The 23,777-nt window shown below is 40.8% G+C and overlaps 1 protein-coding gene across 2 annotated transcripts in view; it reads right to left on the bottom strand.

The window, feature by feature from the left end:
• The window catches only part of ANK2 (ankyrin 2), a 320,751-nt gene that overhangs the window by 281,277 nt on the left and 15,697 nt on the right, over window positions 1-23,777 (bottom strand). The window contains exon 1 of one of the 2 annotated variants that reach the window (XM_053403706.1): window positions 17,316-17,543. The exons of the other annotated variant lie outside the window; for it this stretch is intronic. The gene's annotated coding sequence lies outside the window, so the exon portion shown is untranslated. Of the gene's footprint in view, window positions 1-17,315; window positions 17,544-23,777 lie in introns of those variants that run through there. 2 annotated transcript variants of the gene reach the window in all.

Here is a 23,777-nt window from a genome sequence, read left to right on the forward strand (position 1 = left end):
AAAAAGGCAAAACACTGAAATGTACTATATCTTCTAATAAATATTCTCACTTCCCTGCTATCGTCCCATGATAGCTGCTTTCTTTAGGCATTATTCCACTCCTGGTTTGCAGTGCCAAGACTGGTTCATCATTTGACCTCTCTGCATGGCATGCAGAGTTTCCATACCAGCAGTGGGTGTCCCCAGGAACAAGCAGCACTGGTGAAGGCATTTTTCTTGTGATCCCCAGAGCTTAAACGTGGGCTAAATTGTGGGGGAGCGGAAAATAGCCACAGGCAAGCTATAATTCCATGTAGATAGGTAACAAGCCACCCTCCCCACTAGTAACTGCAGCTTGGGTTGGCAGAGAAATTTGCTTATTTAAGTATACATAAAACACATAGTAAAATGCATTATTATAAAGAAATTGTTTTGCAATGTCCTCCATTTTAAGGCTAAGATAGATCCAAACCCCATTAATGTTTTGTTGTTGGTTTTTTTGGTCTTATTTCACTTTTCAACTAAAGAGCACACGCCATGGGATAAAAAGACAAACTGCAAGACCTAGCAAGCATTAAGCACATCCTATGCTGCTTTATATATTTCTCTGGGAGTTGCTCTACATAATTACACTGGATGATCAGTGCTCTAAATCAGAAGTGCAACCACTGCAAATGATGAATTCAGGAGAATGAGAAGATGTCTCTATTTTCCCCAAGCTACTTGAGCTCAGCAAAGTGGAAGTGGCCAGTGAGTTAAATGCAACCTAACTTCATGGCATCAGTGAGGCTGGAAAAGCATCATAATAATAATAATAATAATAATAATAATAATAATAATAATAATAATAATTTATTATTTATACCCCGCCCATCTGGCTGGGTTTCCCCAGCCACTCTGGGCGGCTTCCAACACAATATTAAAATGAAGTAATGCATCAAACATTAAAAGCTTCCCTAAACAAGGCTGCCTTCAGATGTCGTCTAAAAGTGTGGTAGTTGTTCTCTTTGACATCAGGTGGGAGGGCGTTCCACAGGGCGGGTGCCACTACCGAGAAGGCTCTCTGCCTGGTTCCCTGTAACTTGGCTTCTCGCAGTAAGGGAGCCACCAGAAGGCCTCGGTGCTGGACCTCAGTGTCCGGGTAGAACGATGGGGGGAGGAGATGCTCCTTCAGATATACTGGACCGAAGCCATTTAGGGCTTTAAAGGTCAGCACCAACACTTTGAATTGTGCTCGGAAACATACTGGGAGCCAATGTAGGTCTTTCAAGACCGGTGTTATGTGGGCTCAGTGGCCGCTCCCAGTCACCAGTCTAGCTGCCGCATTTTGGATTAGTTGTAGTTTCTGGGTCATCTTCAAAGGTAGCCCCACATAGAGCACATTGCAGTAGTCCAAGCAGGAGATAACCAGCGCATGCACCAGGAGGCAGTCCGCGGGCAGATAGGGTCTCAGCCTGTGTAACAGATGGAGCTGGTAAACAGCTGCCCTGGACACAGAGTTGACCTGCGCCTCCATGGACAGCTGTGAGTCCAAAATGACTCCCAGGCTGCGCACCTGGTCCTTCAGGGACATAGTTACATCATTCAGGACCACGGAGTCCTCCACACCCGCCCGCCTCCTGTCCCCCAAAAACAGTACTTCTTTCTTGTCAGGATTCAACCTCAATCTGTTAGCCACCATCCATCCTCCAAATGCCTCCAGACACTCACACAGGACCTTCACCGCCTTCACTGGTTCTGATTTAAAAGAGAGGTAGAGCTGGGTATCATCTGCATATTGATGGACACCCAGCCCAAACCCCCTGATGATCTCTCCTAGCGGTTGCATGTATATGTTGAAAAGCATGGGGGAGAGGACAGAACCTTGAGGCACCCCACAAGTGAGAGCCCAAGGGTCTGAACACTCATTCCCCAACACCACTTTCTGAACATGGCCCAGGAGGAGGGAGCGGAACCACTGTATGACAGTGCCTCTAGCTCCTAGCCCCTCTAGACGGTCCAGAAGGATGTTATGGTCGATGGTATCGAACGCCGCTGAGAGATACAGCAGAACTAGGGAACAGCTCTCACCTTTGTCCCACCGGAGATCATTGACCAGTGCGACCAAGGCAGTTTCAGTCCCATGATGAATCAGTCCCTTAGCTGCATTTGGACTCGCCTTAAAAGCTATGAGCAAGGCCCATGAGTTAAGAGCTGCCTAAAGGGCCCATTGTGGAAATGTGATTTATTAATATATGGGAAACATATATACGGAACCAACTCAGTATATGTCACCAATTGATGAACATTTCTTAGTAATTATGCAGCTTGGTTTCTTGAATAAGCAATAAGCAAGGAAAGACAATAAGCCAAAAGCCACAAACCTGTAAAATAACAGTCATGCAACACAATCCTATGCATGTATACTCAGCTTTAGGAACACAGCAAGCTGCCTTATACCAAGGGCCCATTTACTGTAGTATTGTATACCAATGACTGGCAACAGCTATCCAGGGCTTCAGGCACGGGACGTTCCCAGCCATACCTGGCAAGGCAGAGGCTTAACCACTGAGCTGCAGCCCTTCCTCAAGTAAATCCCACTCTACTCAGTAAGGACTCATCCAGACTTGAGCTTGCCCCATGCCTAGAAAGCAGGGGTCCGAGCAGATTCCAAGTGGCTTTGCCATTGCCCCACCATTTTCGCTGGGAAAACCCGTTCATTAACAATAAATTGGAGCAACCGTCAATCCAGGGAAAACCCGATTGACATTTCCTCCGAATCAGCGGTAAAGATCAGGTTTCCCCGGGAGAAAGCAGCAGGACAAGGACAAGTCTGGATGAGCCAGAAGAAGAAGAAGTTTGGATTTTATATCCTGCTTTATCACTACCCGAAGGAGTCTCAAAGCAGCTAACAATCTCCTTTCCCTTCCTTCCCCACAACAAACACTCTGTGAGGTGAGTGGGGCTGAGAGACTTCAGAGAAGTGTGACTAGCCCAACATCACCCAGCAGCTGCATGTGGAGGAGCGGAGAATCAAACCCGATTCACCAGATTACGAGTCCACTGCTCTTAACCACTACACCTCACTGACACACTCTCTCTCTAAGACTTTTTCCTAAGCAAATGTGTATAGAATTAAAGCCTGAAATATAAATAATATTGAGTTCCCTTGCACTGTATTAGTAAGTTTCAAAACCATTATATTACAATTATAATATTATGATGTATTACGTTTTATCAGTACACATTTCTTGTACTTTTAAAAAAGTTTAAAAGTAGTAATGAGGCTAAATGTGTTCATGGAAAATCTTTCCTTTATCTAAGTTTTTACTAGATATTTTGCAAGCCAGCTGGTCTGGCTATTCCCCATTAAAAGCTGTTCTAAAACTAAGTTCCTTTTTCCCCCCTGTGTCAAATAGCTTCAGTGAACTTGCCTGGAACTGAATCAGAGGAGTCACATAAGAGGCAGAACAAATACGGCCTTTGTGCAGTTTTCCTGGAACACAGTGAAAGTTTGACTCACAAACACAATACAGTTCTAGATGTAAATTACACAATCTGCCCAATATTAAAAACAGTGACCGCCTAAATGATTCACACTGACAACTGCTTTCAAAACCTGAAAGCTTTTTTAAAATGGTCTTACAAATACAACCTTGCCAAAAAACATAAAATTTAATTTTGCTTGCAGTCAGCAGCTAGACCTGCTAATGGACTATTCTTGTCCAGTGCAGAAGTAATGTTCCCAATAGGAAAACAGTGAATCTTCTCTTCTTTCCATGATGGTACAGCATTATATTGCCATTGACATAGGAAGCTATTTTATATCAAGCCTGACCATTCAATGTGGCCAACCTATGGTCCTGCAACTCCCAGGAACCCCAACCCACATGACCAATAATTAAGGATGATGGGCATTGTAGTTCAACAACATCTGGAAGGCCATGAGTTTGCTACCCCTGGTCTGCAGTAACTAGCAGCAGTCCTCAAAGATTTCATACCAAAATATTTTAGAGCCCTAAAATTGGGTTGGACCAATGCAGCTCTGTGTGGCAGTGATTTTGTGACTCTCAAAATTTGCAATGTGTCCTTGCTCCAAAAAAGTTAGCAAACTCTGTATACTAGATCATGACTGAAGCAAACCATAGAAAGAATGGGAGAATGTGTGGGGCTGAGAGCAGGTGAAACAGCAAGGATGTACAAGAACTAGCAGTGTCTCCCTGATCTCCTAATCACAAATATATATAAACAGGATATTTTAGTGAATGAATCTCTTGTTTTTAAAACATTTTATCTGCTGAAACTGTATCTTGTTTGAAGTTTTTTTCTAAAATAAATAAATAAATGTTTAGAGGTACTCTTATTTTCCTACTTATATTGAAATACTGGCCCTCAATGAGGCCAAACTTAGATTCACAAAATGTTTAGGGGCATGCGCACCCCCAGAAAAAAGCACTGCTTGTTTGTACTATTATATGGATAAATTTAATGATGCATTTTAGTTTTTTTCTAAGTTTTGGTAAACCACCTTGATATTCAATTGCCATAATTTAATCAGTAATTCCACTGATGACCAAAGTGCCAGTGTATATTTGTAATATCTGGTGCCAAGTTGTCTGCAAAAAGCTAATCCCAAACTTTAATAGGCTAGTAAGCTACTTAGTCCTCTAGAGAAAGGATCAAATAATATTTATGATTCCTTAATGAAGGGGGGGTTTCATCCCTTGAGCATAGGAGCTCTCTAAAGTTACCTGTCCCTATAATCCTCTCAGTTTTTACTAAATCTATGAAATCCTCCTGCTTAAAATCTGCATTTTTATTGTAATTAATCTATTTAACATTTAAAGAACGCATAATACTATGGAGAAAACATTTCAGCTTTCTTTTCCCTCTACTTGCATTTGCTGTTATAAAACTGTTCATACTTGAATACAGACAAAAGAAATACAGTCACAAATGAAGCTAAGTAGAGCATGGGCTTATTTGCAGAAACATTTGCTATTAAGATGAACATTTGACATCCCGAAATGTCTAGCTCTGCCCCCTGCCAATTAAACCTCCCGTCTTTCAGTTTATTTTGAGAACATGTAGGTAACACAGTTGTCTTTCCTTTTTAAAAAACTCTAGCTGTCAAACAAGCTGACAGGGTGCTGCGCATAAGTGTTACACATCCACCTGCCTATCAGCAGATTCTGGCTTTTTTATGGGCCAACATTATTTCTTTGCATTGTACTGTATGTGCCTTGAAGAATGCCAAATTTAGCCAATCAGAAATAAGATATTTTATTAGAGTGAAACAATATGTAAATTTTGATAGATAAATTAAATTAAACTAAAGGGAAAATATTTTCTACCACCTGAAGGGGGACTTTGCTTTTTGAGGGCTTGTTGTTGTTTAGTCGTGTCTGACTCTTCGGGACCCCATGTACCAGAGCACGCCAGGCTCTCCTGTCTTCCACATTTTGAGGGCTACGTACTTTCAAACACATACCTTCCACTGAAGAGCCAGTGTGGCGTAATGGTTCGACTAGGACCTGGGAGTGCAGGGTTCAAATCTCCACTCAGCCATGAAGCTCAATGGCCTTGGCCTTGGGCCAATCACTATTAGCCTAACCATAAAGGTGGTATGTAAACAAACAAACAAACAACTATGCAACACTACCCAAAGACACATAGGGATGACCTGTAGCACCAAGCAGTAAGATGGATAAATTCATTTGGTCTGCATTTTAGAGCAAGCTGATTTAATTTGCTAATCCTGGGCTTATATATAGATTGGAATACAGGTGTTAGCCAGATCACAGACTGGATTTTTTGATGCAGTCTTGGTTCAAAAACAGCACATGAAAAAGTATTTTACTTTTACAACTGCATACAAAAATGCATATTTTAAGGGGAGAAAGTATACTTTGGGAGAAAATGGTAAAATACTCTTTTTCATACTTTAAAAAAAAATCCACAGTAAATGAGACAGAAATGAATGAGTACAAGGGAAACTGATATGTAACATAAACAGGCCTGAGTCTTACTTCCAAGTATGTATGTTTAACACAGGGGTGCAAAAATTGCCTTTTATTTCAGACTAGCAAAATTAGCTTGTTTGTCCATGCTACATAAGCTACACCCAATATTTTTTTAAACTTCCCCATTGTCATGAAGAGTATGAACTTCCATCCATCCTGCATTATTCAGGTGCATAAACAGGATAGTAGACTTTGTTTTGAACAGCTGGTACTTCTTCTGGAAACATAAGCCTCAAGAGGTTTCATTTTGCTTCCGATCCATCTTACAATTTTAACTAAAAACCTTCTATTTCTTGATTATTGTGTATGCTCTCTGAGGACTCCTGAAGATGGAAGGAACATTTCCAAAACCTTTGTAATTGCAGTAATGTCAAACTGACTGGCTGTTCATAAAATTACTTCTAGCTTGGAGGGCTAGAATTATGTTCCACTATGCAATTTTGCCATTTCATATTCTTATGAGTCCTGCCCCTATGGATAGGTCTAATGCTATGGTTCTGCCTGAAAGTGCCACCTTGGTTAGAGCCTAGAAATTGTCAAAAGGGTGCTAATGTTCTTTTAATGGTTAAATGGGCAACTCAAGGGTGGAGTGGCAAGTAAGTATGTGAGGAAATGTGCCTGCAGTCACTTGGAACTAAGCACTCAATAAAACTCAAACGGACTTACTTTTGAATAGATACGTGTAGGAAAGAACCGAGTATGTAAACACCAGAAGTGCTGCCATTTTGAATCTGGAGACAGAGAATCAGTTTACAGATAATGCTAACCCAAACCAAGATTTAGCATGAATGAATTAACGAATGTTAGAATGATGTTGGATAAAAAGTTAAGGGGTTTTTAGCTATAACACTATAAGGAAGATGAAAAAATGGACTATTAACAGGTAAAAATTTAATGTTATAATATTTTAAGATTAAAGACTAGGATAAATAAAGAGGGAAAGGATTTGCTGAACTAATAAATTGAATTGGAATACAAAAAAGGGAGGTGTGAGGAGGTCCGGAAAATAAGCATATGAAAAATAATTGATGGAAAGATGGAATTGTTTTTTAACTATTTTTGTTTTGTATTTTTCTTTTTTCTTTTTTCATTCTGTAAAATCTTAATAAATATCTTTAAAAACAAACAAAAAAAAACAAGATTTAGCATGAATGTGCAGGTTCCTTATCACAGCCACTTTCCTCCTCCTCCTCCTCCTCCTCCAGTCCTGCTTCTGCAATGCTGTGAGATTAGCCATGGATTGGCTTAGTAATAATAATAATAATTTTATTATTTATACCCCGGGCCCCTCTGTCTCACGCAGGCTTGCGGTTTTTCTTGCTCCAGAGAAAGTATGTGCTGTATCCAAGTTTGTTAATGGTTTATACATCCTAAACCAAACCATGGCTTAGCTCACAACAGCGAAGCAGAAGGCAGAGGAAGAAAGCAGTCGTGATGCGCTCTTCAGCAGTCTGCACATTCACGCTAAACCTTGACCTGTCTTAGTGTTATGTGCTAATGGAGCCATAGAGAACAGGAGCAGAGGAGCCTGCCTCGTACAATGCTGAGTTAAGCCAGAGGTATCTAGCTCAGGGTGGTCTACCTACCGGCAGCAGCTCTCCAAGGTTTCAGACACAATTCTTTCAAACTCCTACCTGAAGCTGCCAGGAGTTGAACCTAGAATCTTACACTTGTAAAGTATGTAGTCTACCACTGATCCCAAGTGCTTCCCTTGTTGTGGATCTTGGGATTCATGCTCTTTCTTTCTCTCTTTTGGGGATGATGCCACAGGGTAGTAGATCCGCCGTCTTGTTTGAAAGTATTTTTTACTGCTATGTATGCTTTGCTTGTAAACTTGCAAGTAAAGCGAACATTACAAAGATGCCGTAAGTCTTCAGTGGTTGCTCATCCAAAGGAAATTAAAATGGTGACGTTACTCCTGGAATTTCTCACCAATCAGGAAGTGGGGTTTTTATGTTAACAACTTAACCATAGTTACCAGTGCTTTCTTCTGTTGATACGCTATCCTTTCATTGACCAGTCAAGTAGAACACTACAGCTATTAAAACATTCTGAAATGCAATTACGAAAAGCTGTTCAGGAAAATTTGAAGGCTTAGGCCACCAGTGATACAGAGGTTATTTTCCATGTGCACTTCCTTTATATATATGATATATTACAACAGTTGACCCTGGGATAAAGGATGATCATTTTTCAGAATAACACATTGTCTTCCAACGGTTTTCATTATGTAGGTAAATGATGGTGTAGGGGAGATGTTTGCTTTTCCTTTCTCATAATTCTTTTCATTTAGAACAATGTCTACAGCTTTTTTTCTAAAGTAGCCAGTTCCTTGACAAAAGAGGGAACATGTGCATTTGGTAGAATGTCCCTGACAATTCAGTGTTTCTCTTAAATAGCTTTCCTAAGCAAAGGCTAATGGAAGGGTTGTTGGTCTCCAGGCTTGAGTAACACTTCTGTGCCTCTTATAATAGCTGTATGGTGGCCAGCAAAAGTTGACTTTTTTTTCTTGTCACCATGGTGAATTTTAGGCAGTATAATAGCAGCATAGAAGTCCCTTTTTCACAAGATGACCCCACAGTGCTGCTGTAATGTTTAAAGGCCTGACACCAATACGTGGGGACAATCACTGGGTCATCACCACTCAATTGCAATGATAGGTGGTAAGCTCTTACACGATTGGCCCTGTCTATGTATGGCAGATGGGGTTTTTTTGTTTTGTTTTTAAGCATTGATCAGCAATGTGGCATACATTATTAAATTAAATATTGTTGCAGTAGAAGAATACAGACAATATGTTTACTGAAAAATAGAGCACCTTTGAAAAGTGCTGTGCAATCTATAGGTGTAGGGCTTCATCTGACTACATGGAATATTGGGTTTAATTTGACTCTTTGAACAGCCACTATTTACACATGCCTATTTTACAGGGAAATGCTGCCTTATACTGATGATAGTGTTTCAAAGCAATTTAACAACCATCCTAGTCAATCTACCCAAGATATATGAAGCTATATACTCATATAATTAAGAGGGGGGAATTGCAAAATTCAGTTACTGGCTGTATTTAGATGTCACGATAAACCATGTTTTTTTTTGGAATAGGAGCACAAAGCCTTGGGTTCACACATCGACTCTTTTTGCAACTGACATTTCCTAATGAGGTTTTCAACATAGTTTTGGGTGGAGTTTATTTTTAATATTCCTGAACATAGAATAAACTAAACTTCTAGCTTGTTTGCAAACAAGGAAACAAATTACATATGGTAGAATTTCTAACTCTACCACTTTGTAAAGTAAACTACGTTTCAGCTTATGCTTCCAAATCTGTGGTTTGGTGGTCCCCAGATTCTTCTTGGCCCAGACACTTCTCTCAGTTCTTGTGCTACTTTAGCTAAACTTTTATTGGGCACACTCCACCTAGCTGCAGCACAGGAAAAAGTGGGTGATGCCAGCAGGAACAGCAGCCATATCTTGCTTGCTGTTTGAATATAATTAAGCCATGAACTATAAGAGAGCCACAAGTGTGCTTTAATGTACAAAACTTTAATGTACAAAAAACCCAATGTTGTGCTTTTAATACATGTCGTGATTTAAAATGTTGACTAATTAAAGTGTAGCTCATTATCCCTCCATAGCTACATGCTTGCTCAGTCTAGCTTTAAAGCAAGATTCCTTATATATATTTTAAAGGGTTCCCTCCTCAAAGTGCCTCTAAATGGCACCTGCAACTATCCCTCATAAATGTTTTAAAATCTTTAAAACAACTGGGGCTTTGGAGCAAAGCTGCTTAGCTTAGTGGTGCAGAAATCAAACCTTTTCTATCTACTAGCAAGGAAAGTGCAAATGTTTAATCTCCTCCTACACAGTCCAGCTATCACTCTGAAGTCTAATGGTTCATATCTCTTCTCAGACAGTTCATTTATACTTTCCTTGGATGCCAACATGATGTATATATAATGTCGTAAGTGTGAGAAGGATATCCAAAGTTGGGAGGTGTGGAGATACGGGAAGGCATGGCAGGTTCAGTTCACACTGGGGATTAGTTTTAGCACAGGCCTGTGTTGAAGGATAGGAAACCACATAATATACAATATAATACCATACAAAAAAGCAGAGCTGTTAGTTCTGCTTTATCTTTGCTGCAGAGTTCATCCTACGTCCAAAGACAGGCAACCATGGCTCTTGGGCCATTCTTACAGTACTGTACTGCCTTTTGGCATAGATCTAAAGCACTAGATATACAGCGGCTGCATTCACACGTCATGTTTTGATCTACTAAATCAGAGGTGGGGAATCCAAACCATAATCTGAGGAACTGGAAATAAGCTCTGTGCCAATGTGGTCCTTTCTTCTCTTCCCTTGGCTTAACAGAACAAAGGTTCAAGTGAGCCCTTCAAACCAGGACCATAAACCATGCTTGAACAATCAATAACATGACATCTGAATGCTGCCTATACATCTCACAAGTTTTATTTATTAATCTCATGAACTGTATTGTAACTACAACTGGCTTAAAAGTGTATGTGGGACAAGAGTCAGGGACAGAAGTAATTAAACATGAAAGGGCCATTCATTCCACACCAGACTTGGTTCAAAAAAAACAGAGAAAGAATCTAAGTTACCCATCACCCCTAGACAAGGCACTGCAGTGTCCTTAGTATTCATGCAAATGAAGGAGACTGTTATCCTTTAGGCTACACTATGTCATAAGCATTCCAAAGATCTGTGCGTCTACATGAGCACAAAGAACAGAAAGAGCCACCTTTTTAAGTGTTTGGCTGGCAGTACCTGAATCAAAACTCAAAAGACTGAAAATAACCTTTCCCCTTTGTTAGGAATCATTGGCTCAATTTAAAGGCAAATGCCAATTCAATTGCTTTATAATGCACTTCATTAATGTGTGTATTACACTGGCTCTATACACTACTAAGCCTTATTAGTTTTGTACCACTTTTAACAGGTTAGTTCATGTTGCTTTCTTAGCAGTGCTTTTCGGTCTGTTGATCACCATTTGCGTGGCAATGCAAAATATGACAAATTCCTTGCACAGAAAAACTGTGCCCTCTTGCCTTTTTCGCCATGAGCTCTATAGTGGTCCTAAAACTCCACCTCAAACTAAAATTATGAAGATGTAGCTTATATACTCATGTTCATCTGTGGCACTGCTGTGCTTATTCTTAAGAACAGCTTCGGCGACCGTTTCACAAACACAATTAATGCAAGAGTGATTAATGCCAGCTGAGCTTCTTGGAGAAAAGATGGGATAAAAAAGCCAGACTTGTCAAACGTGGGTTGTCTACAGGCAGGATATCATGGGAAGATCCCTTATATCAAGTCAGCCCGTCAGCCCCTCTATCTCTGTAATGTCTACACCAGTCAGCCAATGTTGTGCCCACAGATGATGTTGGACAAACTGCTATTGTCTCTGACAATTGGCCCTAATCCGGAAGCAGGGCCAGGCTGCCCATGAGGCAGACTGAAGCAGCTGCCTCAGACAACGGAAGCCTGTGGCGGCTCTGCCCACCTTTGCCACTGTTGCTGGGGTAACTCTCATTCATATCTGGAGGGACCTAATACTGAACATTCGACACAGAAAGTACGTGCTCTGCCTCCATCACTGAGCAGTACGGCATCCTTTCAAAGTTCTTGATAAATCCCATATCCAGTCCACCTAGGAACAGGGGTGTTTATCAGGTTCTGAATAGACTGCAATCCATGGATGGCATGTTGCACATGAATTAGGAAGTTAGCGCATGTAGAAATTAACGATCCATTTATAAGCATATGTTTTAGCTGAATGGAATACAAATGGCTCTTTCGTTTCCTGCTTTGCATTTGCACCATGACGATGTTAGCTTTATAGCCTAGTAATAAAAACATTAATTCATATTTCCAAAACAACAAAACTCACAAACAAATGATTAACCTTTAAAAGTGGTTTAAAATATAAAGTGCCTTTAAAGGAGGAGTTCCTTAGTACAACACTTGTGATAAAGGTTAATTTCATTTTGTGTATGTGACTAAATACCGGTACTTTATAGATGGATGTGCTTTCTTTCTTTTTAATTAGCAGCTATTTATTTACGTGTGCCTCCTCCACAGGCAAATACATCCTGGAGCCTCCACGCAAAAACAGATACCACCTGTATATTCTGTCCCCGCATGGATAAAGCAGCCTTCCTAAGTTCTGCTCTAAAGAAAGATTCTCTTTTACTTCTGATTAGCAAAAAAGCTGGTTTCAGCACTTATCTGAAAATCACTACCTAATTCAGTACATGAAATATCGGCTCTGACATCATACCAACCCACCCCAAAGCATCCACAAGTCTCTACAAGAACAGTAGCAGTGGGCCCCCACATCTGCAGATGAGTACAAAGGGCAATCCATAACTTTAATGCAATTTAGACATTTAGATGGATGGGCTGCATGCCCAGTGTGTTGTAATAACCCTGAAAAGCTTTTGGCTCAAGCTGTGGACACATTAGCATTAACTTATGTCTGCTGCCTTGTTTATACTACGTGAGATAACTGCTTGTGCTTCTCTTTCTCTGCCTGCCGCCCCCAGTACTTAAATGTTACCAACAGAGACTCTCAACGGATACAGAATTTAATTGCAAAGATGAGGAATATTCTCCTACCGTGTTCTTCTGCATTAGTCATGGGGGCTAGCTAAAATGCTGGAAGGTCCAAGCACTTACAGAAATATTTTATTAAATTATACAGATTTCATTTAGGACATGTATATCTCACCTTCCTTGCATCATGAAACTCAGGGTGGCATAGATGGAGCTCTAAGGCAGTTTTTCACTTTTGTCACTATGTTGTTGTTGCTGTTTAGTCGTTTAGTCGTGTCCAACTCTTCATGACCCCCTGGACCAGAGCATGCCAGGCACTCCTTTCTTCCACTGCCTCCCGCAGTTTGGTCAAACTCATGTTGGTAGCTTCGAGAACACTGTCCAACCATCTCGTCCTCTGTTGTCCCCTTCTCCTTGTGCCCTCCATCTTTCCCAACATCAGGGTCTTTTCCAGGGAGTCTTCTCTTCTCATGAGGTGGCCAAAGTATTGGAGCCTCAGCTTCATGATCTGTCCTTCCAGTGAGCACGCAGGGCTGACTTCCTTAAGAATGGATAGGTTTGATCTTCTTGCAGTCCATGGGACTCTCAAGAGTCTCCTCCAGCACTATATGTCACTATAGCCAGACCCAAATCTTCTTAGATTTTAGTAAGGCGGCTGCGTCATGTGCCTTGAGATGCCTGGGAAATGTGATGATAAATTATTCAAAAGGACTTGAAATAAGGGAGATCCCTTTTTGGAAGCCCAAAATGATGTGCTGCTGATATATATGTTTCTTGCAGCTGGGGCAGATGAAAGCATCTGGTTGTGCTGATGCAGGTGCACCAATGCATTTGTTCTTTCTGCGCTCCTCCCAGTGGTCATTCCTCCTTTGGTCACTGCTATGGATACACAACCTGACTGACTGTCTCCAGGTGATGTAGCTGTCTGCAAGGGATTTGCACAAGGTGGAGTTAATGCTGCCAGCTTTCATGTTACAACTGCAGACATCTTTACAATGCAGTGTTGATCCGCCAACAGGCCTGGTGCCTGCAGAGCATGTCCTTTCTGGAGATCCTGCCATCTTCCATTCTGTATACATTACCAAGCCAGCATAGACGTCACTGTGACAGGAGTGTGAACATGCTGGAAATGAGGGCTTTGAGACTCTGTCCTGCCATGTGATGTGCAAAATCTTCCTGAACCAGCATATGTGGAAGGCACTGGGGTGTCACTCCAGGTGGGTATAAGCTGCCCACATATCACTACCATAAACAGCGTGCTCAACACACAAGCCTGGTAGACCTTCATCTTGGTATTGGTCATTAGCATCACATTCTCCCATAAGCTTTTTTGCAAGGCAAGACCACCAGTTAAACATCGCTGTGAGGCAACTAAAATTCCTGCCCCAAGCACTAAGCGGCACTAATACCACCTGGGTCAAGGATGAGACCACAGATCAACCAGTTCACAAAACATGCTGGTGCACATTGCTTAAATGTTCCATTGGCACCCCTCACCCACACCTGCTGCACTACAGACCAAAGAAGCCAGAGCCTGCCTTATTGTATCATCCGAATCTGGGCTCATCGTTTGTTACATCCAAGCAAAATATAAGCAGCAACCAAGGTTTATTCTTGGCTTGCCACTCATGGTTTGTTAGGAGGAAACAAAGCATGAGTGTCAGTTCAGATGGCACAACAAGCCGGGCTCTGCTCCACCCTTGTGTAGCAGGAGTATGGAAGAAAAGCCGTGAGAAATGTTTAGCATACAGCTCATTCACACTAAACAATAGTTTGTTTTGAACTATAGTTTAAGATGATGGTTGTGATAAGCCCGTGAGTGCCTTACAAAAACATACTTATTTGCTTAGGCCTTCCAGCATGTCTTCTGAGCCAATTTTTACTGGTGCTGATTAATGTTTTATAGATTTGCTTGGTATTTACTGTTAACTATTTTATTGCTTCTATTGTTCTAAAATTGCATGCAAATTTACATACATATTATATATTGCTTTTGTTTTGAGTTAGGAAAAAAATGAAAACTATTATTCTTATTAGGAGCTCTGGGAGTTATTAAATTGAGATGTAGCGTAAAAAGTAGTTTCAAATGAAATAGATATTTCTATACAAGATGCAAGCAACAGACACTAGTGTCTCTGACAAGAGTTTCACCAGAAGCCAGCAACAGCCTTTTCAGCATCTTTCAACGCTGCAGATACTCCTGGGCCTAGAATAGCTCTGTAATTATACTGCAGTTCACAAACCCAGATATTGTCTACAAGTGGTAATTTATCATATTAAATCAATGTCACTTAATGTGTACATTTGAAAAATGGATCGGAGTTGCATCAATGCTTACAACTCTTGGGAGTAAAGTGAATGTAGCCAACAGTGAAATAATCCAACAATACTCTAATAAAGATTTATAATAAAACAATCCCTTGAATCAACCAACGAGATAAAATGATAGTTTGTCTCAGGTTTATGTCTTTCTGTTTTCATACGTATTTCTGTTAGACACAATCTTACATAGACAGAGAATACTTTCACTTAATTCAAATTTCAGAATCCTTTTTAACAAACCTTCAGAATTGATCAGACAGTGGTGGTCAGGTCTAAACCCAGCTTCAAGTTGACTTTTTAATATGAACCATGTTCCTTGACCCCCCCCCATTCTATTTCAGAGCTTCCTTCAATTACACATTCTGCACTTTTTCTCTTCATGTTAATATTGCCTAAATTAATAGCCCTATGAATGCAGGAGGCCTCTTAAAATAAAACTATGTAGCTATGGCAATTTGGCCTTTTCTTATAAACATAGTAGGAAACAGAGCAAAAACAAACTCATAATGACAATAGGCATAAGTCAACCAAGTCCTAATGATTTACATTAGGAAATTTGCAGCCTAATTCTATGCACATTTACTCTGCAGTAAGACCAAGGGAGTTCACAAGGCTTACTCACAAGTAAATACCCACAGGGGTGCAGTTTTATACTCATTGTATCAATGGGGCTTGACACTTTGACTCAATAAAGTTGATACAGGCTGCTTGCATGTATAACCTGCCTTGAGGGATTTTATAGAAGAAAATGAGGATACATATAGAATACCCAAACCTCATATCTCATTAACCTTTATTCAGATAACATTCCAGTGTTATTTGAGAAAGTATCTTTGGCAGCCTGGGTGGGTGGGTGAAGCCTGATTCAGAGGTGCTTCAGAGGAAGAAGAGGATTATATTGGACCAAGTACCAACCTTCTAAACAGGCTCCCCCAACAGCAAGCAGTTGAAATCATGGACAGAGGCAAGCTTTATGTTTCCATCAACTACAAGTACATTGTTAGCCCTGCCCTTGAAGTGACATAATTGCCCATTTACAAGCATAGAATAAAGGTCATTATCAGAAAGTGTCTCTGTACTCTCTGCTAAGGGATTGACAGGGCAAAGTCATATTTCTATCATCTGACAGGGGAAAGAATATTGAACAGGTATTAATTAAATTATGATAACATATAAAAAATGTGCTATATACAAAAAAAATCCAATATGCCACCAACAGAAACATTGTATGTGAGACAGTGGTGCAGATGCTTTTGCTGAGGAAAACCTCTCACAGAATCAGATCTTTGGGGAGAGAGGGTCTTGGTGCCTTTTAATTAACAAATATGCTAACTGAACAGAAGGGAGCAGGCAGCAGTACAGATACTGATACAATGCAATACAGGTATCAATCTCCAAGAGCGATAGTAGTCCGCTACAAAATCTCAAACTTCTTTATATGGCCCCATTCAGATCACTTCTCCCCACTCCCTAGTCTCAGCCATAACCCTGGCAGATATGTTAGGCTTGCCAGGAAATGTTGATGCCCAAGGTGGAGAACAAAATGGCGTCCCTCCTATTCCATGAACGAAAGCAGAATGAACTGCCAGCTCACTATTACTTCCAACTGTGGCAACAGGACAAAATCCTTCACTGCACTACAGGGCAGGCTATGTGGCCCACAGCCCTACCTGCCAGCACCTTACCACTGTTCCCCACCCTTCAACATCTGCTACCTGAAGCAGTTGCCTCAGTCTGCCTGATGCTGGCCCTGGGACTTGTATCCTCAGTCGTCCTTGAAGGCCCATTAATCAGCATTAATTGCCAAACCACTAAAGCATATGGCTCATAATAATAATAATTAAAAAAAACTTTAAAAGAATTTAATGAGATGCAGTAAATTGCCTCAGTTCATGTGATTGTTATCCCTTTAGCAGCATTGTGGATGTGAAGGGAAAACACTCCAAAACACAAGGCAGCTCAAATTATTGTTCATACCAGCAAATACCAGTGCTGGTATAATGGTCCTCTGGTAAAGGAACATATGCATTTACCTGGAAATAAGCCTATTGAACTCAGTGCAGCTTATGTCTGAGTAGACAGTTAGGACTGCACTAGCATCTAATCAAGTTTCTCCCTCCACTTTTGCAACACCTCATTCCACAAACACACACTTGTGCTTCCCTTCCCCCAAAACCTCAGCAATTAACTCTTCACCCCTAGCTGCAGTTACCCCTTCTTGACTGCAACATACACTCAAAGCAAAATCTCAGCCGCAGAATAGAATATTTTCCGAACAGAAGAGAAGCTCCTCTCAAAGCAAGTTTAGAAATCAAGACAAGTAAACTCACAATCAAGTATATTCAACTGCTAGAGCAGCACCGAGTATTTGTTCAAGAAATGAGCCTCCCAAGCACCAAATCCTCCCTTAAGACAAAAATACAGCCAACTCACTGCCAACCCCAGCCAGTCTCCCTCCACGCTGTGACACCTCTTGGCGGAGAAAAGCCTCCAGGCTCTCTTGCAAACTGATGTCAGAGATAGCAGACTTTCCTATTACAGCTCTTTTACTGTAATCCATGTGCTTGCTTCTGGCCAGTCCCTGCTGGCCATCTAGCACTGCATGATCTTCCCTTGAATGTAGCTGTGCTTCCAGAACACACCAGCTTCTGGCAGTCAGTCTAACTCTCTTCAGCTGCGTTTATACTTGGCAGCTGGGAGGTATCAGGCTGCCTGAGTGAGAAAGCAAGGAGGCTGTTCCTCCTCTCTCAGCTTGCAGTTTGGAGAGGGCAAATCATATGGCATATATGGATCCTGAAGATATGCACTGAATAAAGGAATCTGCAGAATGCAGCCATTGCTTTACTATCCATATCTAATTTATGCTGATAACAGTCTGGTGAGGGAATGCAAAGAGTGACTGGTTCAAGTCCATGGAAAGGAAGTTTGTGGCTGTGGTGAGATTTGGAGTAAGGAAAAACATACAAAAACAATTATACACCTTATCAAGCACCTTATGGGATTCCCATAAATTAGGAGAGACAAAAGAGAAATACAGTTTGAGGGGAAATGGGTGCCTGTGGTCATTTAACCCACACCCAAGAAATCATACTGGAATTTCTCATGGCACAATATTCCCTGTGCAAGTCTCACTAAATTCAGCGAGAATGACTTCTGAGTAGGCATTCTTAGCATTCTGCTGTCAGTAATTAATTAAATAGTGCTTGTGTTATGACTCTTCCCTTTTATAATTTCAAATTATTCCAATTAGAAAAAGAGAATAATCACTGAAGACTGTTGCAGTTTATATGGAAGGCTGAAGCAGTTTTTTATTCAGGCCATCCACTGAATGAAATCAATAGTTTAAAATAGCAATAAATCACACCTGAAGACTATACTTGCTCAACGTGCCTTCAGGCAGAGACATCCAGTCTCTTATACAGGGAATAGCACAGGCATAGGCAAACTCAGCCCTCCAGATGTTTTGGGACTACAACTCCCATCATCTCTAGCTAACAGGACCAGTGGTCAGGGATGATGGGAATTGTAGTCCCAAAACATCTGGAGGGCTGAGTCTTCCTATGCCTGGAATAGCATCTTGCTTGGTGATACTACACTGTCATTCCTCTTTCTCAGCAGAATTCCACTGGATAGAGGTAGGTTGGTATGTTTAAAAGTTTATGCACGGAACCAGCAGCAAGGCCATACCATAACAAATCAGACACTGCAAATGCAAGCTCCACAAGAAAGCAAGTATATTTTCATTTTAAAAACTTTTCCATCTAGTATGACAATTTAATATGCTTTATGGATCCCTTTATTTATTGTTTCGCTACTTTTAATGGCTGGTTTTGTTTTAGCATCTTTACAGTTATGTAAGTACGGTAACCTTGAGCTTTTTGTGGAAAGCCATCCTGTGCATATAAACAAATAAATCATATTCATTTTTCTAAGGTATGATGCAGTCTGCAAGTCTGTATCAGTTCATGCAAGGATACCTGGGAGGAAGCCCTTGAACTCAACAGAACTTAATCTGGAGTACGCATGCGTAAGATTGTGCCTGAAGAGTTACTAGCTCAAATGTATTCTTGCCTGTTATTAATAGTTAATCACTACAAACACAGTTATGCCTGGGATAACACAGAGTTGCTTTGCAGCCTCTTTGATTTACTACCCCAACTGAAAGCTCAAGAATTTACTTACAATGATAATAACTATTAGTACAAAAAATGTTCCCATTTCCTCAGAAGTGGGACCTTGGCTGGCTCTTTGAGTGTGCTGTAGAACTAGACAGCAGCAGGGGTTAGGAATGTAATGTTATGCCAAGTCGTTTATGCCAGAATTCCCACAATTTTAAAGTGCCTTCAGTTGGAGACGTTCAGTCTCTTACACAGCAAAAAGTGTTTTAATTGGTGATACTACACTGCCACTCCTCTTCTTCAATATAATTCCACTGGATGGAGATAGGCTGCAATATTAGTTTATGGTACATCTGCAGCTGTGTCAAAGAACATCAAGCACGTTCCCACAATTTCTTGGTAACCTCAAGACTCAATTATTACAACATGGGGCTACCCTTGGTCTTGGTCTGGAAGTTCAAGCTTGTGCAAAACATTGCAGCTAAACTGTTGATAGCAACAGATTATCACCAGTATGTAACCCTGGGGCTTCAAAGTTTGCACTGGCTGACCATATGCCCAGGTTCAAGGTTCTTGTATTAATTTACAAGGCCTTTAACAAATTGGACCCTGGATGCCTCAAGGACTGCCTAGTTCCTGATATCCCTACCCACTCACTGAGGTCTTTGGAGGAAGCACTCCTAATGATGCCCCATGGATAGGATGCACAGCTTGTTTCTGCCAAGAGATGTGTGTTTAGTATTGTGGGCCCAATTTTATGTAACTCTTCCAGTTGAGGTCAGACAAGCCCCCACCCCTACTGGACTCCTGGCACCTACTGAAGTCTTTATTATTCCAGCAGGTGTTTAACTGAAGTTTGGTTTTATAGTTGTACCTGATTTTTTATTTTTGTTTTGTACCTTAAGATGTATATACAATGTTTAAACAAACACATAAACATCTACTGAGATTACAGAGGCTGAACTGTTCTGGAATGAAGTTGCTTTTCAGAACTCTATATATTCTCAGGGTTAACATGTATAACCACACCTTTAAAGAGATTTTAAATAAAATCTCCATAATCTCATGTTGATGTTTGTTTGTGGGGTGGGAGACAACAGACTCTAAGGCTTGGCAATAAATGAGGAGGAAAATGTTTGAGCATTTGCCACTTGTGTTCATTTTCCATACTTGCAGCTTCTAAAGCACTCAGCTTATTAAGGGCTCAATGGTATCTTGTAATATGAGCTCTCTTTTTTTATTCATGTACCAATAAAAAAACAAAAACAAAAAGCCCATCCAACATCTTGCAGGTCTTGGAGCCTTTAATGGGATTGCCCTTGATGAGAGATATGAAGGCAAATTTCCTGTTAGCCTGAGTCACACTAATGGACTTTCAAAGTGCAGCCTTTCGACTAGCTCTTAATGACTTGTTGCAATGGAGATGGGGAATCAGCATACAGCAATGCCATCTTCTGGCATAGTTCCGGTGAGAAAGGGAGTTTGCTGAATGCAGCTCAAAGGAAGCTCCTTTTCTTTGGAAACAGAAACTCAAGCAGCCACACAATAAATCTTGAGGGTTGTTTTTCTCAGAACACGTAATGTTGGATTGTGATTGCTCAAAGAACTGAAATGAAAGAGGAAAGGAGAACACATAGTACTGAACTGGAAGGGCATAACTTAAGTGGATGAAATCAGACTACAAACATGTTCAGAGTGCAACCAATTCATATACAATTGTTACTGAGGGATTAAAAAAAATGCAAGTATAATCCTCCCTATCTGTCTATGCCACTGGATAGCTAATAATGGGGTGAGCCTACATGTAAAACAGTCCCTGCAACTGTGATTGCAGAAGCTGACTAGCATGATAAAATTTATTTTGAGATTCAAGTTGCCAGCTGTTTAAAAACTGCAATTAAAATAGCAAATACAAAACACACAATTAGAAATACTGTGGAACAAAATGAACCATAGAACATGTAATTGTGACTGCATTGCACATTATGTCCCTACTTTATCAGAAGTATTCCTGTTTTTAAAACGCTGCTAAGAGATCAATGAACATGTATCTTTGTGGCCAGACACACTTCTGTCTTTTAAGTCTGCACATAAACATCAGTGTTTAAGATATGGCAACTCAACTGGAAAAGGACCTAAGTTTGACAGTAATCAGTTCCAATGCATTTGTTCTAAGCTTGTGAATTACATTACATTACAACTTTCTCATACTATTAGACTGGTCAAATGCATACATCAGGGATAGAAAACTGGTGTCTCAACGATGCATCTGCTCACTTGCACACTACAAACTTATCCTTCTCCCTTCTACCAGCCTCACATTAACAGATTGCCACTTTTCACCTGACAGGCATCATGCCAAGAGAGAAATGAGAGATGAGCTTCCATTTCCCATTCACAGTTGCAAGGTAAGAAGCTGTTCTAGCACTTTCTTTTTAGCCTGGTCAACAATAAATGGGCACTGCATTCCCCTTCCAGCTGCAGAACCTTCCTCAATATTGGAGAATTTCCCCCTGCAAAGTCAGTAGGGTTGACCATTTCTAGAGATTGGAGAATGGAGATGGTGGGTTATAATAATAATATAATAATTTATTATTTGTACCCCACCCATCTGGCTGGGCGGCTTCCAACAAAGACTAAAAATACATTAAAATGTCACACATTAAAAACTTCCCTGAACAGGGCTGCCTTCAGATGTCTTCTAAATGACAGGTAGTTGTTTATCTCTTTGACATCTGATGGGAGGGCGTTCCACAGGGCAGGCGCCACTACCAAAAAGGCCCTCTGCCTGGTTCTCTGTAGCTTTCCTTCTCGCAGTGAGGGAACCGCCAGAAGGCCCTCGGCGCTGGACCTCAGTGTCTGGGCAGAATGATGAGGGTGGAGACACTGCTTCAGGTATACTGGGTTGGTAGTACAATGGTAAAATAGCAGATGGAGGCCTTTCTGGATGTACTTTCATTGCATATTTAGACTGCAAACAACCAACACCCTGCTCCCAGTTCAAGCAGGTGTTGATGCTGAGCCTCCTCTCCCACCTGAATCATTTCATTACTGTGCTCGATTTAGCTATGTCGATGTCTGACTAACCCTTACTGGCTTCTCAAGCATTGTACCCATTGATTCCGCTTGCTCACTTTTGTCTGATAAGCTACTATTGCAGAGCCAACTAATACACCTGTAGCACCTTAAAGACAAATGAATTCATTATGACACATAGATTTGAGTCCACGTCATCAGATGCAAACGCTCAGTATGTTTGTATGCTTTTTATTTTTGCATGTATATTTGTTTGCTGAATATGTTAAACTGATTGTTCAGTGTATTTATATTGCGGTGGCCTATGGCTTTAAACAACAAAGTTTTATTCTATTCCAATGTGCTGTCTTTAAGGTGTCACAAAACTTGTTTTTTTTCTGCAGCAACAGCACTGTGAATTGTTGCAATGCTGTTGTCACTGTCATCTGTCTGTCTAGAGAGACAATGGAGGGCACCTCTAATGGTAAAGCCCTAGCAGCACTGAAGAACCACATTCCCCCATGGGCAAACCTCTAGAGAGCCTACTCCTCTGGAAATAGTTGATAAAAATATTTTTTAGATAATGCTATACCTGGGTTTTATCCAAACATATATACCTGCTTAAAAAAAAAACAACCCACTTCAGATATCTTATGAATAGTATTTTGAAACTGCCTTCTTGCTATCACAATTGGAAGTGTTTTTTAAATAATAATGATGATAACAACAGTAATGACTTCAGTAGTATCTGTTTCTGTTCCTCCTATTCTCCATCCTCTGGTCCCCTCTCGCTTTTGTGTTTCACGTTTCTTTTTGTTCTACAATAATTCCTTGTAGAAGCTGAGTAGCTCAATTGGCTAGAGCATGGTGCTGATAATTCCAAAGCTGTTAAGGTTACAGGTTCAATCCCCGTAAGGGACAGCTGCATATTCCTGCATTGCCGGGGGCTGGACTAGATGATCTTCAGGGTCCCCTCCAACTCTATGATTCTGCCTTCATGGAATTAAATGTGAACCAGAATTTCTCTTCTGCCCTGCTAATGAACTTGAATGATGTTCTCACACACATACAGAGAACCAGACACCCTCTGCTGGCTCTTATGGGAAGTGGAAGTTGAAACTGAAGCTGCTACTTCTTCCTGATTAAATCCTGGTAGAGAGCCTGTAGTAAAACAGAATCAGAAAGCTACAACTTCCTATAATTCAAATTATCTTGTGGTTTCAACGTAATGCTGACTGTGGCTTGTAAATGAATTAGGAAAAAAGTTAAACCTCAAATCACCCCAAGCTATATCAGTAGATCTAGATGTTTCATCCCACTTCCCTCCACCTGCCTTGTAGACCTTTAATTGAAGAGTTAAAATTGAAGTTGAGTTCAAATTAGGCAACATTACTGTATTATATGCAGATGGCCAAAGCTGCCCAGTGCAAAAATTGACCAATGCAGTGGTTTGGACACTATTCCTGAAGCTAAATAGGTTGCATGAGAGTCTGCATACAAATGTAGGCTGCTCTGAGCAATTCAAAGTGGGATGTATATGTAGCCAAAAAAATAAATACAAAGGTTGATAGTTCCCTGCCTCCAGAGTCCACCTTCAGTAGCCAATTTCCATCCTTGCATGAAGAAAGCAGTCCCCTGTCCAAAGTGTGCTCTGGGTAAGCCATCCTTCTTCAACTCAGAACCATAATCAGGGTTGATTTTTCATATTCACAAGTGAAACTAGGCGCTGCAAGGTTTATGAGGGAGTAAACCCTACTGGCCT

This window comes from Podarcis raffonei, chromosome 9, assembly GCF_027172205.1.
Source record: "Podarcis raffonei isolate rPodRaf1 chromosome 9, rPodRaf1.pri, whole genome shotgun sequence".
NCBI classification, from domain to species: domain Eukaryota; kingdom Metazoa; phylum Chordata; class Lepidosauria; order Squamata; family Lacertidae; genus Podarcis; species Podarcis raffonei.